The 23,518-nt window shown below is 38.2% G+C and overlaps 1 long non-coding RNA gene across 4 annotated transcripts in view; it reads left to right on the top strand.

Moving 5' to 3' along the window:
* Window positions 1-2,907: 2,907 nt before the first annotated feature.
* LOC139677652 (uncharacterized) overlaps window positions 2,908-23,518 on the top strand; it is a 42,887-nt gene continuing 22,276 nt past the window's right edge. For 2 of the 4 annotated variants that reach the window (XR_011698891.1, XR_011698894.1), the window contains exons 1-2: window positions 2,914-2,956; window positions 16,611-16,765. This is a non-coding gene — a long non-coding RNA (uncharacterized lncRNA). Of the gene's footprint in view, window positions 2,957-10,750; window positions 10,837-16,610; window positions 16,766-23,518 lie in introns of all 4 variants that reach the window. The other 2 variants (XR_011698893.1, XR_011698892.1) reach the window with 2 other exon arrangements.

Genomic DNA, 23,518 nt, shown 5'->3' with positions numbered 1-23,518 from the left:
GTCTCTGGAGTGTGTGTGAATCCTAGCTGGTGTGAATCCAAGGGGCACCAGGAGCCAAGTGTGAAAGCAGAACTGCTTAACCTAAGGGACCTATCAGTTTTACTGTGGCTGTGCATCTAAAATTGGGGTTTCTGCATTAAAACCTGCAGTAGGGTGACCCTGATGTGCAACATGTGCATGCACACTCTAGTAGCAGCTTCATCTTTCTTGTGGTCTAAACAAAAATTCATGGTGATTGTTTGGGCTGAATTAACATCTGCTCACTAATCTGTATTTAAAATGCATAGTGGCTCTCCCCTGTAAGTTTTTCACTTGGGTGAAAAGATAGTTAAAAAATAAACGGAAAAAAGTCAAAAGCGAAATTCAGATGCTCCAGATTCCTGCTGGATAAACACTGGCATTTGGTGGTTCCTGGAGCACAGCACACTGCTCCCTGTACAGAGCCCTTCACACAGCTAATGTCAACCCAAATGCTGCTACAGAGAGAGCTCTTTTTGTTTCACTGGGCATTGAATGCAGCAATACAAGCCATGACACATGGCAGGAGAAAAGTAGACACCCGAGGACAGATTCCTCTGTTGCATAATTCCATGGCTGAGAGTCGTGCCACGGAATGCAGAATTATGACCAAGACTTTTCCAGCTTTTCTTCTCTTTGTCTTCATGGCCCAGTAGAAAACTCTGACAGCTGGAAGTGAGGAAAAAGTGGACCTTTATTGCTTTCCAGAGGAGTCAGATGGCCTTCAGCAATTATTTTAAGAAGTGAAAAGTGGTCCTCTTTAATGATCTGTTGCAAATATATGGACTTGGTCTGTATATCTATCACAATTGTTTTCTAGTCCCAAAGTGCTCCTGGGCGTCTCCCAGTGGTAAATGCCTCCAAGATCTTCCCTCTTGCAAATTCATAAGGGCAGCTACTTCTCTAACTGTCCAAACCATCGTTATGCTTCCTCTGGGCAAGGAATAGCAAAGTGGGACAAGCTAAGCTTAAAACTGGAAAAAAAAAAGCCTCTCATATTTAGTCCCAAAGCGGAAACTGTTCAAAGTAACTAGCAGGGAATAACTGCTGTTGCTGTTGGTTTGTTTTGGTTTTTGGATTTTTTAATTTTTATTTTGAAATATAGGAAGCATCAGCAGGTCTGTGTGAGGGTATTTCCCCCTGTACTCCCACTGCCTGCAGCATGGTCTGGCCACCCCAGTTTGGAGAGAGGTGTGGGCTCTGAGTGGGGTTTGGGGTTCAGCAGACCGGGAATATTGATTGTGGCAGCATCCAGCCCTGTTGCACAAGTGCTTTAATGAGGCAACAGCATCCTTAGAGTTCATTGCTTGGATTGCACCCTGTCACCTTCTGTTACACTGTGTGAAGCCCTAAACTAGGCCAACGTGGTGTAACTCAGGGGACCTTGATGTGGAATGACATGACATGATGCAGTGTGGGAGAAAATCAAGGATTTCCTCATCAGGTACTCGCTCCCATTTCTGCAGTGGCCGTGCAGTCCAGCTTTCAGCAGGTGGTCAGCAGGGTAGGTGTTTGGAAGAACTGGGATATTTTCATTAAGCAATTTCAAATCTCATTAGCAAATTTTCATAAAGTGATAATGCAGTGGCAATATTAGCCTTATTAATCCAATATGAAAGTCACTCTCATGATAGGGAAAAGTGATAATAAAAGTCTTTCATTTTATACAGTCTAGCAGCACGTGCATCCTAATGAAACCATGCAGAATTTTAATCTCCCAGAATCATTTCAAAGCTTTGGAATACAGTGAATTAATACAAATTGGAAGTGTTAAAGTTAATTTTTATCTTCATAACAACTGCCAGCTCTTATGAAAAACAAGATATTTTTGGCTTAAAAAAAACCCACAAAACTAAACAAAACCCCCAAACTTTTCATTTGAACCTGAGAAGCAGAAGGGATTTGTGTTGCTGTAAACTACCAGATAAAAGCAGCATCTAGAACTGTGTTTCAGTTGCCAGGATGACTAACCACTGCCACACACTCAGCCCTGAGGATTGTGAGGGGAATCAAACAGTATGTGATGGACCCAACCATCAGCCTCAGTGGCAAAATTAAATAGCAGGGCCATGGTGATTTCTGGACGATGCTCATACTTGGCCAATGCCCAGTCTGAAGAGAAAAAAATACAGCCACCTCCTATTTCTAATTTAATCTTCAGATGTTAAAACTTTTTGTCAGGAGCTGAATTACAAGATACATCCAAATGTTTTTACATTTTGCAAACCACTGGCTTTCCCCTTGCTCAGTCTCTTCGCTCATGCCATGAAATCTGTTTTGTAGATTAAACCATCTGAAGCCCATCTGAAATCAGAAACCATGTCTTGCTGGTGACTGATTGCAGGGGCAGAGGGAGTAGGTGGAGGGCAGCACTTGCTTTTCTCTCATCTCCCAGCTGGTCCCATCCTGGTGACCCAGAGAGGTGCACCAGCCCTACCAGCAAATAGCAGAACCCCCTCTGCCAGGGGTGCTTGTTCATGCTGTCCCGAGTATAGATGTCGTGCCACAAACTCAGGCTCCAATATAGGCAGACCCTTTGGGGAAGGTATAGAAACTATTTAATTCCAGGCTCAGTTCTGTGTCCTCTCCATGTAGGGAGCATCAGCTGGTGTTGAGGCACAGTGCTGGGTCTGAGGTGGGGTCAGTGATTAATTCCAGCAGTGGATACTGCTACGGACGAGCACTAGTTTATGCACAATGAATTTAATTAGGTTCCAGTTTCTCTTTACTATTTCATCAATTAGTGTGAGCACATAGTGGTTTGTAAAACGATCAATAGGGTGGGGTTTTAATTACTTAGAGAACATTATTTACATTATTTATCCCATGGTCAGGCAGGTGGCTTGTGTTTATAAAAGGGACTTGGAAGCTCCAGGGCTGCTGCAACTCTGGTGAGGCTGGTTAACCACTCATTCTGTAAGAAATGCTGCTCATGTGAGTAAGTGCTCTGCAGTTTTGTCAAGAGATGTAGATAAATGCTGTCTAGAAGTAATCAGTTTCTTTAGTTTCATACTGCATAAAGAGTTTCTAACTTTAAAGACTCTTTTCATGAATGGGAAAATATGAAATCAATTCCATTTATCTGAATGAATCTTTCAGCAAGCTCAGGGTTTAGTGTGGGGGCACTGTAGGCAGAATGCAACAAATGCAGCAGCATAAAAAATATTAAAGCATGATGAGCAAGGTTATAGAGATAAAAATGAGTGAAAGAGTCAGAAAAGTGAAAACAAGAAATCTGTGTGATAGTAAAGGGTTTGACTGTTTTTATGTTTACTTCTTCAGTGTTCATAATTTTTTGGTCCATCATCAATCACTGTCAATTTGAAAAAGTGCTATACTTAGGGTCATTTATTCAGGGCTATTGGAGGCTAAAATTATGCAGTTTCAGTCAAATATACATGAATAAAGACTGTCATTTCTGATTAATGACATGTGACTTCAGTGTCTTACAGAATCATCTTGCCATCCAAGCTTTACAAAAAGGTTATTATGTAAGGCCTCTTCTATAATATATCTACTTTTCCTCTAAGAACACTGCAGAAGCCATTTTACTCTCACTAAAATCAGTGCTGATATCCCTTATGCCAGTGGTAATTGCTACACAGATTTGGAGCTTGCCAGAATAAGTAAATTTTTGTGGGAAAATTGCATTACTGAGAATGATTACCAAGATTATGGGTTTGGTGCTGTTTCAGAGTTTGCTTTTTATTTTAGCTGTAGGAGAAAGCCTAGTCTTTTACTGGAAAAAATATCTATAGAAAACACTAATCTTATGCAATGGATTAAAAAATCCCACCACATATGGAATTTCAGCATTAATTACTGGTTTTCATGATTCACCATTTCCCTTATCTCCCAGTGCATAATGCAGCCCTTGTGTGCAGTTGCTCTGAGGAAGGAGAATGGGTGAGAGTTTAGAAACTTAAGGGAAATGTCAGAAAATAGGAGAAAGGAGAGGAGAGGTGCTCTTGCCAGGGGCTGCAAGAACTTCTCCACAGCCAGTCTGTGCCTGGTAGTGCTCACCAGGAAAATCTCACAGCTGCCTCTGAAGCAGCACAGGGAAGCACATACTGCGTTTTGCCATATGTTCTGTTACAGCCTCTCAGCTACTTCTCACTCCTGTGACTGGACTCAAATAGCAACTATCACACGGGCTGGCTCTTCTCAGAGCTGTTTTTGCACTCCAGGACAAATCATCCCTTTTGCAGTAAAGCTTTGCTTTGAGAGAAAAGAGGAGTCTCTCTGCTGTTTTGCCTCTCGTTGCTTGTGGCAGGGGCAGAGTTTAAGGTCATGCCAGGGGCCTTAGAATCTCAAAGTACCCAGAGAAGATGCTGCAGGGAAATCCTGAGTACTACCATGTTCCTTTGAGAGTCCCTCTCTTCAGCCCTTTGTGGTACCAACAGAAACAGCCCTCTAAATTCTCATTTTCTATAGCAGATGTGATAGTGGTAAGGCTGCAGCTGTATTTGTCAGCCATCATAACCTTTTTTTCCTGGTACTTTTGTTGGTAAAAAGTGCTGCTCCATCAAAATATTTGAGAGTTTTCTCTGAAGTCTGGTTGTCACATAGAAACCTGGAAGGTTTTTTCCTCTCTCCTGAGTGACGTTTGGAAGGCACACTTCTTCACTTGGGTAGTCATGAGACAGATGGAAGTGTGATAAGGACAGGAGTGTCAGAGGAAATGGGGGTCCTGCTGAGAGCCCAGTTGCTCATAGAGCTGAGCAGGCAGCAATGCAGCTCCCATCCTGGGTCATCCTTTAAAATTATCTTTTACTTCCCCTGGTTAGAAAAAATGTATGGTGAACAAATATTCCTGCCAAACCTCCTTTCCTGGCCTTTCTTTTCTCTATATACCTACAGGTATGACTTGATGCCAACAAATTAAATGATCTCAGGTGCTATGTATTTGGGCTTACATTTTCTGGGAGGAGAACTTTCTAGTCTTTTCTTAAGCCTTTAGTAGCAAAGCCCACCTTTGCTGGGAGGAGGCAGGCTGTGCAGAAGGCTCCCAGGTGTGTAGCTGTCACAAGCCTGAGGCTCCACATGGGTACTACTGTTTGCTAATTGTGGTGAACCCTTTGGTACACCTCTGTGTGTCTCTGCTCACAGTAATAAAAACTGACTTGGGATAATCCAGTAGAAAGGCCTAACAGCCAGATGAATCGATATTTATCATATCATGTCAAAACAGAGCTACTGGTTCAGGCTCTCCCCTGGAAACCTCCTAGTTTTACTGCTTATTGCTTTTTACTATGGCTTATAAAACTAGAATCTGTAAATCATGTGAATGAGAGGAATGACAATAGTAGGTATAAAAACTAAGATCAGGAAAATTTTTTTTAACCAAATTATTTCTCTAAAGTATGATTTTTTATATTTCTCAAAAAGATTACTGTAGAATTTTGTGTTGCTGTGCAAGTGCACAACACGTTACACTTCTACCTTTCTATATGTTTGTTCTGATTACTTTAACTTTGTTTGGAATGTCCTTTGACCTAAATGGAAACACATTTTTAGAATAGCCATTGAGATAGACAGAATTTTCCTTGGGAAGTGTATTTCCAGCCCCTTGGGAAGTAAGTGATTCCTGGTCCATGATAAAACAGCTTTGGGGTGGGCTGAGTCCAGGAGGCTCTGTTAGCCGATCTCTTAGTTGCTCTTTTGTTTCTAGATTCTTAAGATTCTTACTTTGTAAAAGTCTTCTTTTGTTTTGCTTCCTGAAATGTTTGAGAAGTTGCTTAGGTGCCAGTCATCAGCTCCCCCTCCCACCCAACTGAAGGCACACTGCAAATTTGGTTGTTTCCCAAATGGTCAGACTAGGTTCAAAGGAAACTTCCCTAAAATGAACTACTACTTGTCTGAGAGAAAATGCTCTTTTCTTCCATTTCTTTTGTATTTGTTGTTCATGGTACTGTCAGTAGAGAAAGACCTGCGCATATTGGTGGCAATGTTACATAGTGTTTAGTGGTTAAGAGCTACAGACACATTAAGTGAGCTGATTCAATAATCTTTCACCTTTGGCTGAGTAAGTGATGTGTTACAGCAAGGTGGTTACACAGTCCTGAGTGGCTGCAGAACATCACGTCACAAAGCGCTTTTCTGCTGGGACATAGTAGTGGTTCCATAGTGGGCATGCATTTTGAGGTAGATACTAAACAGTGTACGTCTGAAGACCTTGGATGGTGTTACCACTTAAATTTGACTGTTTCTTGTGAATTAAGCTACATGATGTACACAGAATCAAAATTTGTGAATGTATGTGTATGTGCGTTGATGTCAGTGAAATATGCATAAATACACCCATACAATGTCTGTTAGATGTGTTAGTGTTATATTAATAGCAGTATTAATAGATAAATTTGCCTACTGTAAAAAAAGGTAGTGCTGAAAATGTGTAGGTCTTGCTAAGAAAATAAATTACAATAAGGCAGATAAGATCAAAATGAAAAAATAAGATCACCAGTGAAAGGAAAAACATTTTGTGTGATCAATAGACAACAACAGCAAGAGTAGTAAGAGGAATGTGCAAACCCACCTATTTGCATTGCATAGGGTAACGTTGTCCTATTTTATGCTGGGTTTGATCTGCAAGTCAAATGGTATCCAGAATCATGGCATGATATAGTTGATTCAACTCTCATCCATTTTGTTTAAAGACTACAACACAGGGTATCTGTAATATAGGACCGTACATATTTCTTGTGGTTCTGATACTATTAAAGCTACTTAAGTGTCATGACGTGTTTATTTATGAGATCATCAAAGCCACGTAATAACTTTCTCTTGGTTAGCTGTTTACATGTGTGTAATACAGAGCCAGATTGTGCAGCCCACAGCCACACTGGTGAGCACTTACTCATGCAAGTTGTGCCACTGACATGAGGGTTTCGCAATCTGGCCCATAATGTATCAAAATACAGGAGGCCAAGATCTTATCACTTACAGTCATGTAAATCTGGTTTTAATCCATTTAAGCTCCAAGTTAGGTACCTAGATATAAATCAGTGAAATTTTGTTGGCTTCAGTATTTTATTCAGTGGAGCTGCTCTGATTTACACAGAGAAGATCAGGCCCATTAGATTTGCAATTTAGAAATGCATTTGCTCCACTGCCTGTATAAACATTACGGTAGCTGAAATTAACATCACCACAAAGAAAGATTATTTTCAACACTGGCTATTTAAAATATCTCTTTGTACAATATAAGCAAAGAGAATTATGTCAGAGTTAGAAGCAAGAAGGTTTAAGAGTCGCATATGTCTTAACCTTTACACTGGCTATGAGTACATCAGTTCCTACAAGATGAACTGCATTATAAAGTAAATAGATCTGCTTTAAAGAAAGGTCAGGACACATGTTCTGCTAAAATCTAATTTCAGTCTATTGCCCTATAACCTACTGCTCTCTGGAATACAACAGATATAATAGTAAAGAGCCTGCATTTAATTATCTGTGATATAAAGCCTCCTTATCCTCCTGAGAATATTCACAGGGATAATAGAAGGCATTCTCAAAGTTCTGTATTTACTTCTGTATAGTGAGTGCATTCTGTTTTAACTGTCTTTCTTGCTTTCTGGAAAAGTTATTTTAGCACCTTTTATACCCTTAATCCAGTGTTATATTACTTTTATGTCCTGAAAGACTAGAGTGTTTTACAGACCCAAGCAAACCATATTGCAATGCTGTTAGCTAGTGGTAGGTTCCTGTGAGTGCAGCAAGAGCCAGCTTTGCTCATCATCCTTATATACTAACTGTTTGCAGCTGCCTGTTTTTAAGATGAATTACATTAGGATTCAATAGCTTAATAATAACATTAATTTTGCCTGGCAAAAGCCGGAAGAACGTTAAAGTGAAGGTTACTTGCCACAACCTCAGTGTTAGCCTGACAGTGAAACACCTATAGATAATGTGTAGACTTAAATAAAAAAATAATTGAGATGGGCTTAGTCATATTATAATTGATGTGCCATGCAGCCCTAAATCAACATGTCATTTGGAAAGGAGATAGATGGTAAGTCAGCTTTTATTGGTGATCATTCAAGCACTGGCCTGAAATATTTAAAGAAATTTCATGAAATAAAATAGAAAAACACCTGTCTAGGGTTTGGATCTAAATGAGCACATTTTTGTCTTGTGATGGTGCAATGGATTTGATCCCTGGACTGATGGATACTGCACATACCATTGCAAACAGGCATGTACAAACTATGTTCTGAACTGGTATCAACTGCCAAATTACTGAATAAATTAGAATAACTCCACTAAGATCCGAGAGCTGAGGATCAGCCCAAACTGGCCAGCGTGATCCTTCTCACCCGGATCCCAGGAAGAACTGTCCTGGATGCTTTAAAAGTAAATAATCCCTAACAATTACCATATTAGCCAGGTTTTAGAGGTTACCAATTTGATTTTTGCAGATAGATAAGGATTGACTCCCTATAGTTTGGCTTCAGAAAGTCACTGAGCCAACCACGTTCATAGCACACACTTCTACCTTTGTTCCTCCATCCATCACCACCTCCACTGTTTGAAGATGGTTGTGTAATACATAAGTGAATTAAAACTTCATATATTTATGTGTATACTTCACTGGAGTTCTATGCAGGACAGTGATAGTCATTTAAGGTAATCTGTCATCATTTGAAATTCACCATTCCTGTGCAGACCAGAATTTCTGCAAAAAGGAAGAAAATTATGGAAAAGGTAAAAAAAAAAAAAAAAAAAAAGGAAAAGGAAGGAGAGGAAACAGAATGGCTCCTATAGATGTCTCAGGAAAATGAATAGCCTGAATTCCCACATCCATGAGTACCTTGAGATTTGGATTGGAAATATCTTTGAAATTGTTACACAAGCAGATGTGACATTCTCTTTTCTTATGAAATGCCTTACTGTATTATTGTCTTGTTACAACATGCTGCTTTGGTAGAGTTTATGGCAAAAGCTTCTTGTAAGAAGCACATCAGTTTTGGTCTCATTGCACAGTTGATGTTACACCCACAAAGGTCCTCCCTGCTGCCAGTCTCCCAGTAGCTGAAGCACATGGAAGGTCTTGCAAATACCAGATTAAGTGTTTTGCTGTAGGCTCTGATAGGCACTGCATGGTGATGAGCTTGTAGCACTCTTTGAATCTTCCAAGGGGAAAAAAACCAAATTAAAAGAGTCACAAAATTAATACTATTTACATAAGTAAATACTTATGTGAACTGTTTCAATCTTGTTGCTGATCACTTTTCTGACCATGTATCTTCAAAAAGCCTTCACATCTGGTGAAAAGCCACAGCACCAAATGACTTATTGGGCCACTGGTACCTGCAGGTTATTTATTTACTTTTACCTTCTGTGTCTATTTCAGGGGTCCCCATGGACCCCACTGTCAGTCTGGGGTTGCTCTAGCACGACCACTTTGTGGAGTCAAAGGGCTGTGATGACCCACCTGGGTGGGGGCAGAACTGGGCTCTGAGAGACCCCCTTGTGGCATGTGCTTGGTGAGTCCATAGAAGTGCTGCAATCCAAGCATAAAAGATGAGAAGGCATGTGACTATGTGACTGTGTTGGTGAAGCTGGTTTAATCATCCCCAAAGGAGAACAGTAAAATCCACCTAGAAGCAAGAAAAATGCCTCTAATTCTCCTTCAGGGAGCATCTCTATAACTAAATTTCCTATTCCAGTGCAATGAGACCCAGCAGTCTCTGCAGAGATTTCTGGTTTTATGGTTTCAAATTTTCTGAGAAACCTTAATACTTCCACACAGGAGAGTTCCTTCTGGGGCATTAAAATACAGATCCCTAGGACCTCTCTCCCATTTCTTGCAAAATTAATGGTAATTACCAAGAATGATTAGCAGGTTCAGTGCTTATTAGTCTTACTTTTTAAAAATCTGAAACAAATGTTTTTTTCTTCCACTGTAACTGATAATTTAAATTTCCCTTCTTTGTCTGTAATAAAAATTGACGTTAAAGGATGCCTGAGGCAGTGTAATGAGAAAATGAAATTAGTTTTTCAGTTGGCTGGTCAAAAGCATTTTATACATGATAATAAACAGTTTATTTTACTCTTTTGCTTATGACATAATAAATGATAAAAACATTTTCTTGAAATAGAGATTGCCCACTTTGCTATAGAAAGCACAGGCTGGGATGTTTTCCATTCATGAGGTCATATAACAGCTCTAGGGAGTGTCTGCTTTGCTTAACCTTTTCTTGGTTGTACACAACAGTGCATTCCCACACTGAGCATAGCCAAAAGCTTAGGTCTTCAAGAAGGAAGAAAAAAAACCTTTACTCAGGAGTGCAGGGTAATTACACTGTGTAACCCAGGAGTAAATCTATGTCAAGGCATTTCTGAGGTGTGACTCAGAATTTTATGTAGTATTCTTAAAACCATGCCAAACCCTGTATTCATGCTGTTTCATTTGCAAACAGTTGAGCACAGAGGGAGCCTGAGCAAGGGAAGCTGGGCAGTTGCACTGCACTTCTCCTCTCTTTTTTTCCCTCTCTTTAAACTTGGGGAGGGTGGGAAATGGGAGTGTTAATGGTTTGCCTAAGTTCTTCATTGCCAAACTATCCACTGTTTTCTGGGGTCATATTGAGAATGTTTGCAGATGTAGGGGAAAAGAGGCTTCATTGTTGTTCAGGGTTCAGTGGAAGCCCTTGACCACTGACTGTTGTCCCATTTCAGCTGCCTACCCTCGCATTCATCTTGTGCATGAATTGTAAAAGCCTTTTCTTCACAGAAGTTCTTTCTGAAGTGAACATATGAGACTCCTTGGATTGTTTAGATTGATTATAGTGGCTTCTTCAAAGCAAGAAATCAAAATAGGTGAGTGGTGAGATGAACACATAGCATATTGATAAATGTGGTTACATATATGAAATGGGCAAGAAAAAGAGAGAGAAGCTGAGTTTCTCACATATGATTCTTACAGTTCTTGACAGCTCAAACTCCCACATGCTTGAATAGTTCAATACTGGATTAGTGTGATGTCTGCTTGGCGGATCCTGGGGGGCACAGGCTCAGCAAGGAACACATCATTCAGGATTTTGGGGACAGCTCGTAAACTGTCCAACTACTGGCAATCCCACTCCAATCACAGTCAAACTAGAAGATGGAATGGGAGTAGGGGGGAGAGAAAGAGGTTTTTTTTTATTTATGTTCCCATAATTTATGTTCTAAACTGTGGTTAGTCCATTTTTGTAGAATAGTGCCGAAGAAGCATTTATTTTTAAAAGAATATGAATTTTATCCAGCAAGCTAGAACATGCCTTATTAGCAAGAAGGAAAAGCAGAATGGACATGTAAGCACTGAACTCAAAGTCTGACTGTTTATTATTTTTATTTAATGAAACCTATGGCAAGACTGCCATTATATTTAATAAAGCCAGGAGGCTACCTATTAATATCAGGGTCTGATCCTTTTCCTATGCTAAGGAAAAAGGGAATAAAAGTATGTGCACAACTTGTTTGTGAGTGGCAAGTGATTGTGTTGAATTGTGCCCTTTTGGTGTTTAAAACATATTGCATCCTTTGGAATTTTAATAACCACACCAGTAATATTAATATTTCTGTTAACATGGTGAATAGCACCACTTTTATTATGTGCCAGGCTAGTTTTCACTAGAATAATAAAGATTTAACAACAAAGAACTTGTTTGTGTATTTCTACTCATATAAGTTATCCTGTTGAATTACTAGGAGTCTTCAGGAAAGGGGAGATTGCATTTTTGGTCAAAGTAACATAGGGTAAGACATGCAGCATCTATATGATGAGTGAAAATCTTAAAATAAAATGTGGGTGTGGGTTTGTATTAGGAACAAATGTGACACTGTTGTGTTCATGAATCCAGCAAACAGACCTGAGTCCTTATGCAATAGATAGAAAACTAATATCAACACTTAAAGAATGGTTTAAGTTTATGTTGGAAAAACTCAAGTGGCCACCTGCTTCAGTTTCCAAGGGCAGCCCCACTCTGACAAGGGTGGAGGTTTTTTACAAATGTTTTGAATCTGTCCTCAGAAACTTCATCACGGAGAGCCATTGCATCTTCCACTCCTTGTGAGGCTGCCCAGTGCTCCCCACTGTAACCATCACACATGGTTACTCTGTGCCAATATCTTCTACAGACTTTTGAAGATGCTGCTGATCTCCTTTCAGTGTTCCTTTTCTCTATCTCACTTCTTTCTGCTAAATAGTGCAAGTTTGATTTTTCTTCTTGAAGTAAGTGGAATTCAAACTCAGCTCAGGTACTTCCTTTCAGTGGGATATCATAAGGATAATTAAACAGCAGGAATTATGAACAAGAAATACAGTAATCTTTAATTCTTTAACATCCTTAAATCACAGCATATCTACTGGAACAAATGCAAACTACTTGGATGGATTATTTAGTGAGTGTCAGTGGCTTCTACTCACAATTACAAAACTTGTTTGGAAACACAAGCTATGGATGTTTCACAGCCTTTAGGAAGCAGCTTACTAGCAGTCCAGGTAGCTGTGTCAATCTTCATATGCATAAGGCAGACCTAGGAATGTGAGAAGAAATGCCACCCTTACACCCAAGATTACAGAATTATCCAGGATTTTTCCTTCAGATACCCAGAAAACTTGAGCAAACGTGAACCCTGTGGCAACAATAGCAAACTTGAACCTGTAGAGAGCTGTAATTAAAATAGAAGTTGTTCCATGCATATTGGGCTGTTTGGGGTTTTTTCTTTTTCTCCAGTGGTGAAAATTGAGGCAAGGCCTGAAGAAAACATAATTCATACTTTGTATTCTTACCTTGTATAGGAATTTAAATAAATTCTAAATTCCTGAAGGTTGTTGGGGGTTTTCTTAATGCCAAAAATTCAGCTATTTCCTAACTAATTTTCTTGAAAATGAGTAAATTGATGTGCTTGCTAAAATAACATTTGCCTCTGCTTAGCGTTTAATATAAAAGTTTCATTTTAGATAAATTACTCCACAAATACTTTAATTAATTCAAGTGTTTGTCATAAGTTTGATGACAAATTGAATTAAGAATTTCACTGGGCTGTCCCTTCATGGGGTGTACAGAAGAGGTCATGGTACCTTCCACATGTCTCTGACTTTCAATAATTTGTCAAGCCCAAGGATGAGCAAACTGACCTTCCTTTTATTTTAAAACTTGATTACAGAAAATAGTAATGTGGGAGGAAAAAAAAATCAAACCTGTTTTGCAGAGGAAGCAGTCACTTTTTGGCACTGAATGTTACCTCTCCCTTTCCGGCTCAGCCCCCACTCATGTACAGTGTCCATACAGATGAGCTTTATGGGAATAGAGGCTATTCTAACATATCAAAATATTTACCTTGTGCGTTTCAATACAACATCATTAATTTTACTAAGCTCCCATTCTCAGTAAGTGCCAGCTGTCTTTGGGTTTCCAAGGCACTCAGCTCTGATAAGTGAGCTCTTGTATTAGCACTGCCACGGTCAGAGGTCCATGTCAGGTCAGGACCTCTGCTCCGGGGGAGAGATAAACTGATTTAAAACTACCAGAGGAAACAAGTAAAAGGGAAAAATGGAATTTATAAAGCTTATGAAATGTCATGAGATATGTTGCAGCCTTTTGGACAATGCTGAATGCAGTTAACCTGGAGGAAAAATGGGGAGATAAAGGATCACCTGCTACTGGAAAAAGATCTGGTGCTAAGGATGAGTGGGACATAATGAGACCTTTTTAGCTGTTTCAGCAATGATGCTTCGATTTCTAGTAAGAAACTAGAAAGGTATAATTAGGAAGAATTTTTTTTCTTCTCTACAGATGCAGCTTGTGAGCTTTATTTAGTACAATATAAAATCCAGAACAATAAACCCATCATATTTAATTTGATTTCACAGTATAACCTTTGATAATATTTGTCTTTTTTTGGTTATGTGGGTAAATCACATGGCTATTAAATATGGAAGATATAAATCACAGTCAGTTAAATGATGGCTAAGCTACTGTCAGACCTGATTAAATTGGTGTGTCAGTAAGATTATATACACAACATCCATGGAACAGCATCTCAGATATGAGCTGTGAAATTGAAAAAGAATCCTTCTGGAGCCTCACACAAATGTGACTCCCACATGTGAGAAGTAATCCTCAAACCTTCAGACAGTCTTGTTTGAGCAAACCCTGGAAGTCATCCCACCTACCTACAAAGGCCATCTTCATCTTCTCGTGTTTATTTGTATCAGCTGCCACCACAGGAAAACAGCAGGAGACCCATGTGGAAGGCACTTAGGTGCAGTTATTCCTCCCTTTCCTCTTCAGAAGGCTGTGCCCCTGGGGAGCACTGGAGTCAGGGAGAAGGCAATAGCCTTGAAATCTGTGCTTGAAGCATTTCAGAGCAGGATTTAGCCCTGGTTGTTCAGGGTTTTAGAAGACAATACTGTTTCATCTATTCTCTGTTTTCTCAAATATGAAGCACTTACCATTGAAGTTCAAATGTAACTTTAAAAATCTTTTAAAAGTAAATTCTTTAGTTCAGAGTCAATGGAAAAATTCATGCTGGAAATAGGATTTTTTCCAACTATCAAATCTGGTGTAATATTAAATGTGTCACAGAAGAATTAGTATTATCTCTTCTCAAATGCTTTTCCTAAGGTTTGTTGATGAGAGCAAGTGAAGGTATTAGGATAAGGTGAATTAGTTAAGCAAATGCAACTGAATTGGAGATCAATTTTTTTTTCAAATCAGAAATAAATTTATTATATATATCACAGTAATGAATGTCTATCACCTTTTTCAATTTTGCATTTTAAGACATTCGTTAACACCAACAGGATGTGTTTTAATGCTGTGTAGTAAATCATTCCTTGCACAGTTTCTATCCACAAAAAAAAAAAAAAAGGAATCAAAATAAGGTAATTCTTTTCTCTTGTCTTGTCCTAATAACACTTTGCATATTTGCTTAGTGGGAGACTTCTGCAAAATCTAAACTAAATAAAAAGAAAATGTATGTGTTTGAAATTGGAACTAGACCCAGTGAAACCAGTAGTTAACCAATCTTGAAACATTTTCTGAGGTATTTTAAGATGGTATCATAAACTTGGCCGAATTTGGCTTTGAATGAACACAAAAGATTTTGATTTGGTCCTTTTCTCTTCTGTAAGTTGTTTGCTCAGGAATAGAACTGCTGAGAAATACAGCCAAAGAATTGCATAACTCACCATTCCTGCTGCAGATACAAGAGCCTCACAGTTGCAGCCTCTCCCCAGGTGCACCACGCATGGATGGCTCTTGTTTCTGCTCTGCCAGATTTTCCAGAATAGACACAGTACAACTGCATTATCTTGGCACTGCCTATTTTAATTTCTGCATGGCTACATTGCTTTTCTCCTCCATTTTTGTTAAGAAGGGCTGGAATGGCGCAGAGTTTTGTCTAAGCTTTGACAGGAGTTGTTTCTTGCCTATCAAGAAAATTGGGCAAAAGCTGGATCAGACAAGTGTGCACATTTGCCATCTTGCTCTGCTCTTGCAGTGCCGATTCCTTTGTCAGGGATAATAACATCAGGGAGATGACCTTGTGAGGTAAACCACACATTTATTCAGTCTCCAAGCTCTGCGAGCATGTTGGTTGAAGTATGATCTTTGTCAAGCCCAGAGATGTAATTACCCTGAGAGTTAATGCTAATTGGTTTATTGAGTTTAATTGGATATCATTAAAAATACTGTCATCCTATGCAGGAACTAAGACAATATTCTTCTAAAGGAAGAATGATGATTCTTCATTGTTCATATATAACCTTGATTTTACATCTTTATTTCACAACAAATTTTGAATGGGCAAGGTCCACCACTGAGGACATTCTATTTTTAGTTCTGCCTACTACTCAACATTTTCCAAACTTTTGGATGAAGAACTTGATAAAATGTTTGATAATATCTCTAAGGTTAATTACAATTTCAGCCATGTCCAGAGACATGCTGTAAATGATTTAAAGAATAATAAAACTATAGAGGTCAAAAGAGCTGATAAAGGAGGTTTCAGTCATCATAATGAATAATGAATTGGAATAATAAGACAGTTTTAGTGATGATTATCAGAAATTAACATGTGATCTCACTAAAGAGTTTCAACTGCTCTTAGACTGTATTAGTGATAAACTTTTGGGAAAGGGGTAGTTTACAATTAATAAGGTTATTTTTTTCATTGCTAGGACTGTAACTCAGTATGGTATATATTTTTTAAGGACAGAGACGTTTAGATGATCCTAGATAAAGACTGAAGTAGAGTTTTGGCTTTGGGTGCAGAAAGTAGAAAAATGACAGCATTCGGGCTCATTTATTTGTAATTAAGACACCAATTAAAACAGTATAATCGCCCTTTATTGGGGTCACAGTAAAAAAACACAAATTAATTTCTTAAAACAGGAAAATCTTGGCCATATGGTCAGCTAGCTACATTATGACTGGGGAACTGAAATGCTGGGGAACTGTCCACAAAGTCCAAATATTTTTTACCCTTAAAAATATCCCAACATCCACCCCAACTTTGGCTCCCCCCCTCCCCCTTTTGTTCCGCTACTCCAATATGAAAAGGGATGAAGTAATCTGGACTTCCTTCTATTTGTTTCATTTCAGATGTGATAGGTCCTGACCAGAGTCCTAAACCCCACTGTTCTGCTGATAACATGCTCCTGGTTGCAATGGGGAGGGCACCTGGAGCTTCTCTTTTTATGATGGCTGAATCCCAACACAGTCAATGCTGATTCAAGTCATCTTCAACACTTTTGCAGGTAAAATTTTGCAGAATTTTGTCCAAAAGGGGCAACATGTAGAAAATGGAGTATATTGATTTTCCCAGTTATTCGGAATAGAAAATATGACGCTGGAGCATATTAAAGATAAGGATCACAGAATGCAAAGCCTTTATAGAACTTATTTTAAGCTTTCTTTTTAATATTAAAAATGTGTTAGTATTTCATTCTACTCTCAGGCCTGTTTAGCTGGTTCCCTTTAGTGTTTCTGTCTTGTGGTTACTAAGGCAACTCAGTCTTGGAGGCAGGAATACAATAAAAATATTTGTGTTATTTACTTTCATTTAAAGGCATTCCTTATTCAAAGATTTCTTTTTACATTAAAGATAGCTAATTAATTTTCATGAAAAAATATTTTACAAAACTTTAATTATATAAAATGTGATACATTTTGAAGATTGTTTCAAAATATTAAAACTAGAGTCAGCATTAAACAAATTTGCTCCCAGATTTGTGGGACAAAGGGAACCCATATAAGCATAAGCCAATGTTTAATAGCCGAATTTAACATGGAATTGAAAAGCATTTATATGGGAATGCCTTCATCTCTTAGCCACTTCCCCAGCCATACACCTCTGTCCGAAGACAACTGTTGGTATAATGGTCTGTTATCAGGCCATAAGGATCAGAGCTGGACAGATCCCACACTGTCCAGCCCTTGCCCAGCTGGGTGGTTGCAGCTGCGCCCCACAGAGTTGCTGTTCAGGTCAGCTGAGTCCTATTTTGACTTTAGCAAAGTTTTTCTGCCTGGAGGTTTTAAAGACCTTCATTGTAAAGCAGCAGTAAGAATTTCACTGTTAAGCTTGTTTTCCTATTTTCTAGCTGGAAGTTGGAAGGATTTGAAACTCATCCAGGGATTTGAAACTTCAGCAGTTTCTCTTCTTCTGAAATACTTCAACCAGGCAAAGAAAATTTTCAGGCTGCATTATGACCTTAATTCCTCCATATAACCCATTATCTGCTCATTATTGAGCTATAATAAACATGGAGTCCTTCAAGGACTTTTTTTCCTCCCCAAATCACTTTAAGAATGAGTGCCAGCAATGTTGAATCAAGGGCATAATGTCAAATGGAATAGGTTCAGAGTAAGCAGAGTTTTCTTTGTGTTATGGCTGACATCTTGCTTAGATGGGTGCAAGTTTTTTTAAAAAAAAGGGCTGGAGTTTCTATCTAAGAGTGAGCTTAAAGGGGGGTTCCCATCAGTCATTAACTCTATTTTTTTTCCTATGTATCTTATAGCAAACCCAACCATAACAGCATTGTATGATTTCCTGGATAACATGTAGTATGATAAGTTAGATTACACAAGTAAAGTGACAATGTTTGCCAGCAGCAGCAAAGACGTTATATAAATAAACCAAAGTTAATTAAAATATTAGAAAATATAAATAATCCAAGGTTAGTGAACATTGTTTCATTTTAAATTAATAAATATGCGAAGGTAATGTTTATAATTAAAGCCATAATTTATCTTCATGCTCTGCCTGTTTAATAAGAGTAGTAACATAATGTTACATGCAGAAATGCAGTAATAGATTTGTTTAGCACTGACATTATAAACAAATGTCTCAGTCTATTTATTCTAAGTTATGATACAGATTCTTTTCACATGCATCTGATGGCCTTTAAACCATTTAAAATGAACTACATTAATGTAATCTAATCTTGATACTGAACATAACATTTCAGTTTGAATTATCCAGAATCCATGATCCATTTTATTACTCACAAAGCACTTTATACACTTATGATAATGGCAAACCTTGCTCTGTTATTTAAATCCCATTTCAGATGGGAATTTTTTATTATTATTTTATTTTTAAAACATTTTTGGTAGTAAAATACAAATAAAGAAAAGTCAATGCTCAGTAAGCCCTTTAACAAAGCAAACAATTCAGCCTTTTATGACATTAGCAAATAATAAAGAAAAGATCTGACATTTACACTTGATGAAATTTGATGCTATAACAGAGATGAAGAAAATGGAATGGAAATCTCACATGATAAAACCTGTCCATGAAATTCAGATGGGTCTTAAAAATGACCACTGCTAAATATTTTGGGAGTTCACTCACTTCATTGAGGTCCATATTATTTTACTGGAAAAATCTGTCCTCAAAAGTCACTTCAACACATGCAAATAATCTCCTTAGTTGGAGTTATTCTGGTAAAATAATAATGAGGGACTTTTAGGAGTTTTATTCATGGAAGAAGGAAGGCAAGGTAACATGGTAAAGAAACAATCAAATTGAGGTTTGTAGGAATTAGAATGGATTTGTTATAGTAGTCACAAGAATTGGATTTTCCTGAAAACTTCTGGTAAATATTCTTGGAATTTGCATTTAATCAATTTGATTTTGAATTCAAAGTATCTTATCTTTATAGTTGGTCTAAATTTTCAACTTATGTGCTCATGGCTGTATTTTCTGTCATTAGAATGTGCATATTAACTTATAACAGTGGAATTTATTTGTAGTGAATTCTCCCTTTTCCATAGATGAAACCTCTTTGTGCATTAAAGTAGCACAAACAAGACCTAACCCTGAGGTGAGCAGCTACTAGCACCTCCCTTTAAATAACCAACGAAATTGATTAAATACTAGGTTTGTTTTACTAGACTTTGAAAGCAGAGTTCAGGTTGTCTTTCCTCATCTACTTTGTGGGCATCATAATGACACAGAGCTGCAGAGTCAGTATCCAGTTCATACCCAAAGCAGTGCCGTGTGGATTAAGGAAGATGACCATAATAGCTCAATATTATGAATCAACTTATCTGATAAACTCACCAGCCTACAACAAACAAAGCAACAAAAGACAGTAAAACATATGCAGCATCTGAATACTAAATAATAAAGGAAAAGAACATTCTGGATTTTATGTTCTTGCTTTACTTCTGATGTGTCACAAAAATAAGCTCCACAGCAATTGTGTTTGCATAAGGTCATTAGTAATGTATTGCCATTTTAAAAAAGCAGTTTCAGAATTGTGTCATTCAATCCTGTGGGAAAGTTTATCTTTTGAAAACTTCACCTTCAATGTCATACCCAGCAGAACTTAATCCTTAATAGAAGTGATGCCTGAATATTTCTTTTCTCTTTCTACCTGCATGTCAGCAAGGGATTTCAATAGAGACATAAAAGGCTGAACTATAGCTGATGTTATATGGAAAAAAAAAAAAGTCCTTATCAGAGACCTAAATTTACTCTAAACCTGTTTCCCTATAGTACAAAAAAATCAAATGAGCAAAAAAATCCAGTGAGGCATGGAATGTATAGAATTTACACATGTAATGAATAAAAAGTAGATTTTAAGCAGGTAAATGTGATGGTGTTTTAAAAAATGGTGTAAAAGAAAGTAAGGGAGGCAGACGTGTCAGAAATTATGTGATTTACATTGTGGCTCTCTCTGAGAGTCTCTGTGAGGGTTTCAAGGCATGAACACTGTTTTTACCCAAGACCCTTTAAGATTTAAGCGCAGAGGAGAATTAGGAGTCAGCAGTGGGTGGTATGAGTCAGTGGCTCATAATTTTCAATCCCAAGACTAGTGCTCTCTGTTGTGTTGGATAACTTGTTTATTTGATGACCATTAAAAAAAAGCTCTAAAATAAGGCATGTATTTTGTGTAACTTTTAATTGTCATTATTAGGACATAAAGAAGTATGTTTAGATCCCTATTTTTTAGATGTTTCATTGTGACAAGAGAAAGGTCTCATAAAAGATTACTTTAAACACCGTATTTAAGGGCAGAAAGGAAGAGAACATTTTTACAAGGAGTTAAAGAGCAGGTTTTATCTGTATCATTCACTTTAAATGATCTTTTGTAATAGACAAAACAAGAAAGGTACTCTCAGACGTGGTGCCACCGTATTTTCATGTTGATTGCACTAAGTGCTGAGAGTATATTCCTGGTAAAATCAATGTCTGTGAGGAGGGGGAAAAAAAATTAAAACAGCCAAAAAAGCAGCACAAAAGCTTCAGAATTTTTCCTTTAAGTGCCTCTCCAGGAACAAAGCTGTGCCCACCAAGGGCAAGAGCAGTGGCCAGGAGGAAGGAGGTGGACAATGCAAGGGCTATCGTGGGGTGAAGGGGATATTGCAACAGGAAGAGCATCAGGGTGAAACATCTTCATTAATTCTATCATTGCTTTCTTAAATCTTCTTGTGTGTTCACTCACCCTTGATCCCAGTCTGTGATATTGCTGCAAATTTAGAGTAAACACCTCTCTTGAGGATGGCAAAAAAAGAGAGAAATCCGAACTGTAAAAGAAATAAAATAAAATTTAAAAACAAACAACACCCCCCAAAAAAACTAAAACAACACCACAGAAAACAAACAAACAAAGGATCCCAAAACAAAGGAGGAAAGGAAAGCTTGGTTCAATAGCACCTGAAACTGGGAGTCACAAACCCAGATACAATATCACCAAATTACTGCAGTGCTCTTTGACTAGAGAAATCTCTTTCCTTTTCTTCTTCGGCAAAACCTTTCCTCAGAATAATTATTAAGGCAGGCCTGGGGAACTGTGTTCATTTCAGAGCTTTCATTTTTAGAAAGACTGTTTAATATTTATATAAAGCTCATGTTAAGTTTATGCACCTGTCAAAATACTAAATTATATGATAGTGATTGCAAAATGAGCTATTTATCAGACAGATGTCTCTACCCAACCTGGCGCATGCAGCTCCGGAGGTGCAGATCCCCCCCTGCCATGGGGAACTGGATCGGGGAGGGGTGAGTTTAACCCTCCTGGCTCCGAGCACTGCCAGGGCTGGAGGAGCTCTGCCAAAGAGTGCCCCATCTACCACAGCACTATAATAACTTTTTCTTGACTTAACGCTTGTGAAGCACAAGTAGCTATTCTGATGTACAGCTTACCTTCATGTTTCCCACAGCGTTCTTCAAAATTTGCCTTGTTTAGGTATCAGGTGGCTGCTTTCTCCAGCTGTGGCCTTAGGAGTGACAAAATGATGTAAGGATACGTTTTCGGTGGAAGACAGATGTTCTCAAGTAATAACTCTATAATCAACAGGATTGTAGAATAATGCTTAGAGGTGTTAAAGCCTGACCTAGGCCCATGGTAAATTGGGACTGAAATGTGCTGTTTGTCACTGCCGGGAAGAGGTCAGAGTGTCAGGAGTCTGAGTGAAGGGGCAGAGCTTGAGTGAAAGGTCATAGCAGGAGAGGATGGAGATATGAGAAGCTGAGTAACACAGGGCATTAGTAACACCATAACCCATAGGAAGTTTAAGCAGTTTGCTATAACTTTCTCCAGACACCTCTGAACTTGTGCCTTGCATTTGGTGGGGTTTATCAGGATACCCATTTGCCTTGGGGCCACCTCAGCTGCACCCCTGAGAGCTGTACAGTGCAGTGTCTTATTTTCATCTTTAATGGACAGTTCCTGTGCATCAGAGACCCTTGCAGGTACAAACCTAGCTATATGTTAAAAAAAAAACAAGTATGGTGGTCCTGGACCTTAGATGCTTGGATCTGGCCTCAGGGAAACAGCATGGTCTTTCCAGCTAGGCTGCTCTCATGATATCTCAAAGAAAAATACAATGTCTCTATATCCAAACTGGGCTTTTGCTGCTTTTTTAGAAAAAGTTATTTATTTATGAAGAATAAGCTACATGGGCTTCACTCTGCTTTGGAGAGAAATTCTTTGTAAATATGACTAAGACTCTCTAATCCTTGTTATAATAAACTCCACTGATCTGAGCAGGTGTATATCACAGTTGCTGCTTTTTAGCAGCACAGCACTTTCTGCATGATCCATGAAGCAAAATTTCTCACACTGGGAGAAGAACAAGAAAAAGGAGAGGGTAAAATAACTGAATTCCTCCCTCAAATGCAAATCCATACCAGTTTGCTGCTAATCTCCTTTGAATGGCTGTGCACTCAGAAACCAAGAGGAAACCAGCAGCCTCTATCTGGCTGACAAGCACCCCTTGTATTATCCAAAAAGCTTGGCAAATACCTGGTAAATGTATGCTTGGAAGCATGCAGTTGTTTTTAATAAGTTCTCAAATTCAAAAGCCATTAGGGAATTTTGCACAAACTATTGAAATATATTAGCATAATAGAAAAAATATACTATGTATCACTTGTGTACCCTGTGTATCTGTACTTATTCCAGTTACTTAATGCATATGTTAAATCCTCAGGGGAGAAAAACAGTTTTTTACTCAGTTTCCATTTTTTTTGATTCTGTGTGATTGATTATGAATTATCAAGCTGCTGATATATCTATAGAAAAATACAATGCAGTAGATGTCTAATTATGACCTGAAGTGAAAATGAATTATAACTCTGCTTGATACTTCTTACAATTTGCTGCATTATAAATAAGAGTGATTTATTATTGTTTCACCTACTGCTCTGCGAGTGATGGATCATAATAGTAGATCATCATAATTTTGAAATCAGAACGGAGCTGTTTTTTCTTCCATATAATTCAATTTTAACTCCACTACTAAGGTTGTTGAGTATCACAATTCATCTACTTTACATTACATTTTATTAGAAAGAAGATACATTAATCTATCTGGTAGCTGTTCATTACTAACATCTGTTTATGAGGCTTTTCTATTAAACAGTCCAACAGTCCAACATACCTTTTGATAGTCTCTTTACATTTTCAACATGACCTACATGGCAACCACCAAAAAAAAAGGACGATCAAGGACCAGGATTGAAAAGGAAGTTTTCCCCTTCCATGTGTGCTGTATATTTA

The sequence above is a fragment of the Pithys albifrons genome, chromosome 12, assembly GCF_047495875.1.
Source record: "Pithys albifrons albifrons isolate INPA30051 chromosome 12, PitAlb_v1, whole genome shotgun sequence".
Lineage (NCBI taxonomy): Eukaryota > Metazoa > Chordata > Aves > Passeriformes > Thamnophilidae > Pithys > Pithys albifrons.
The sequence above is the reverse complement of the archived record's forward strand: the minus strand, read 5'-3'. Positions and strand labels throughout refer to the sequence as shown.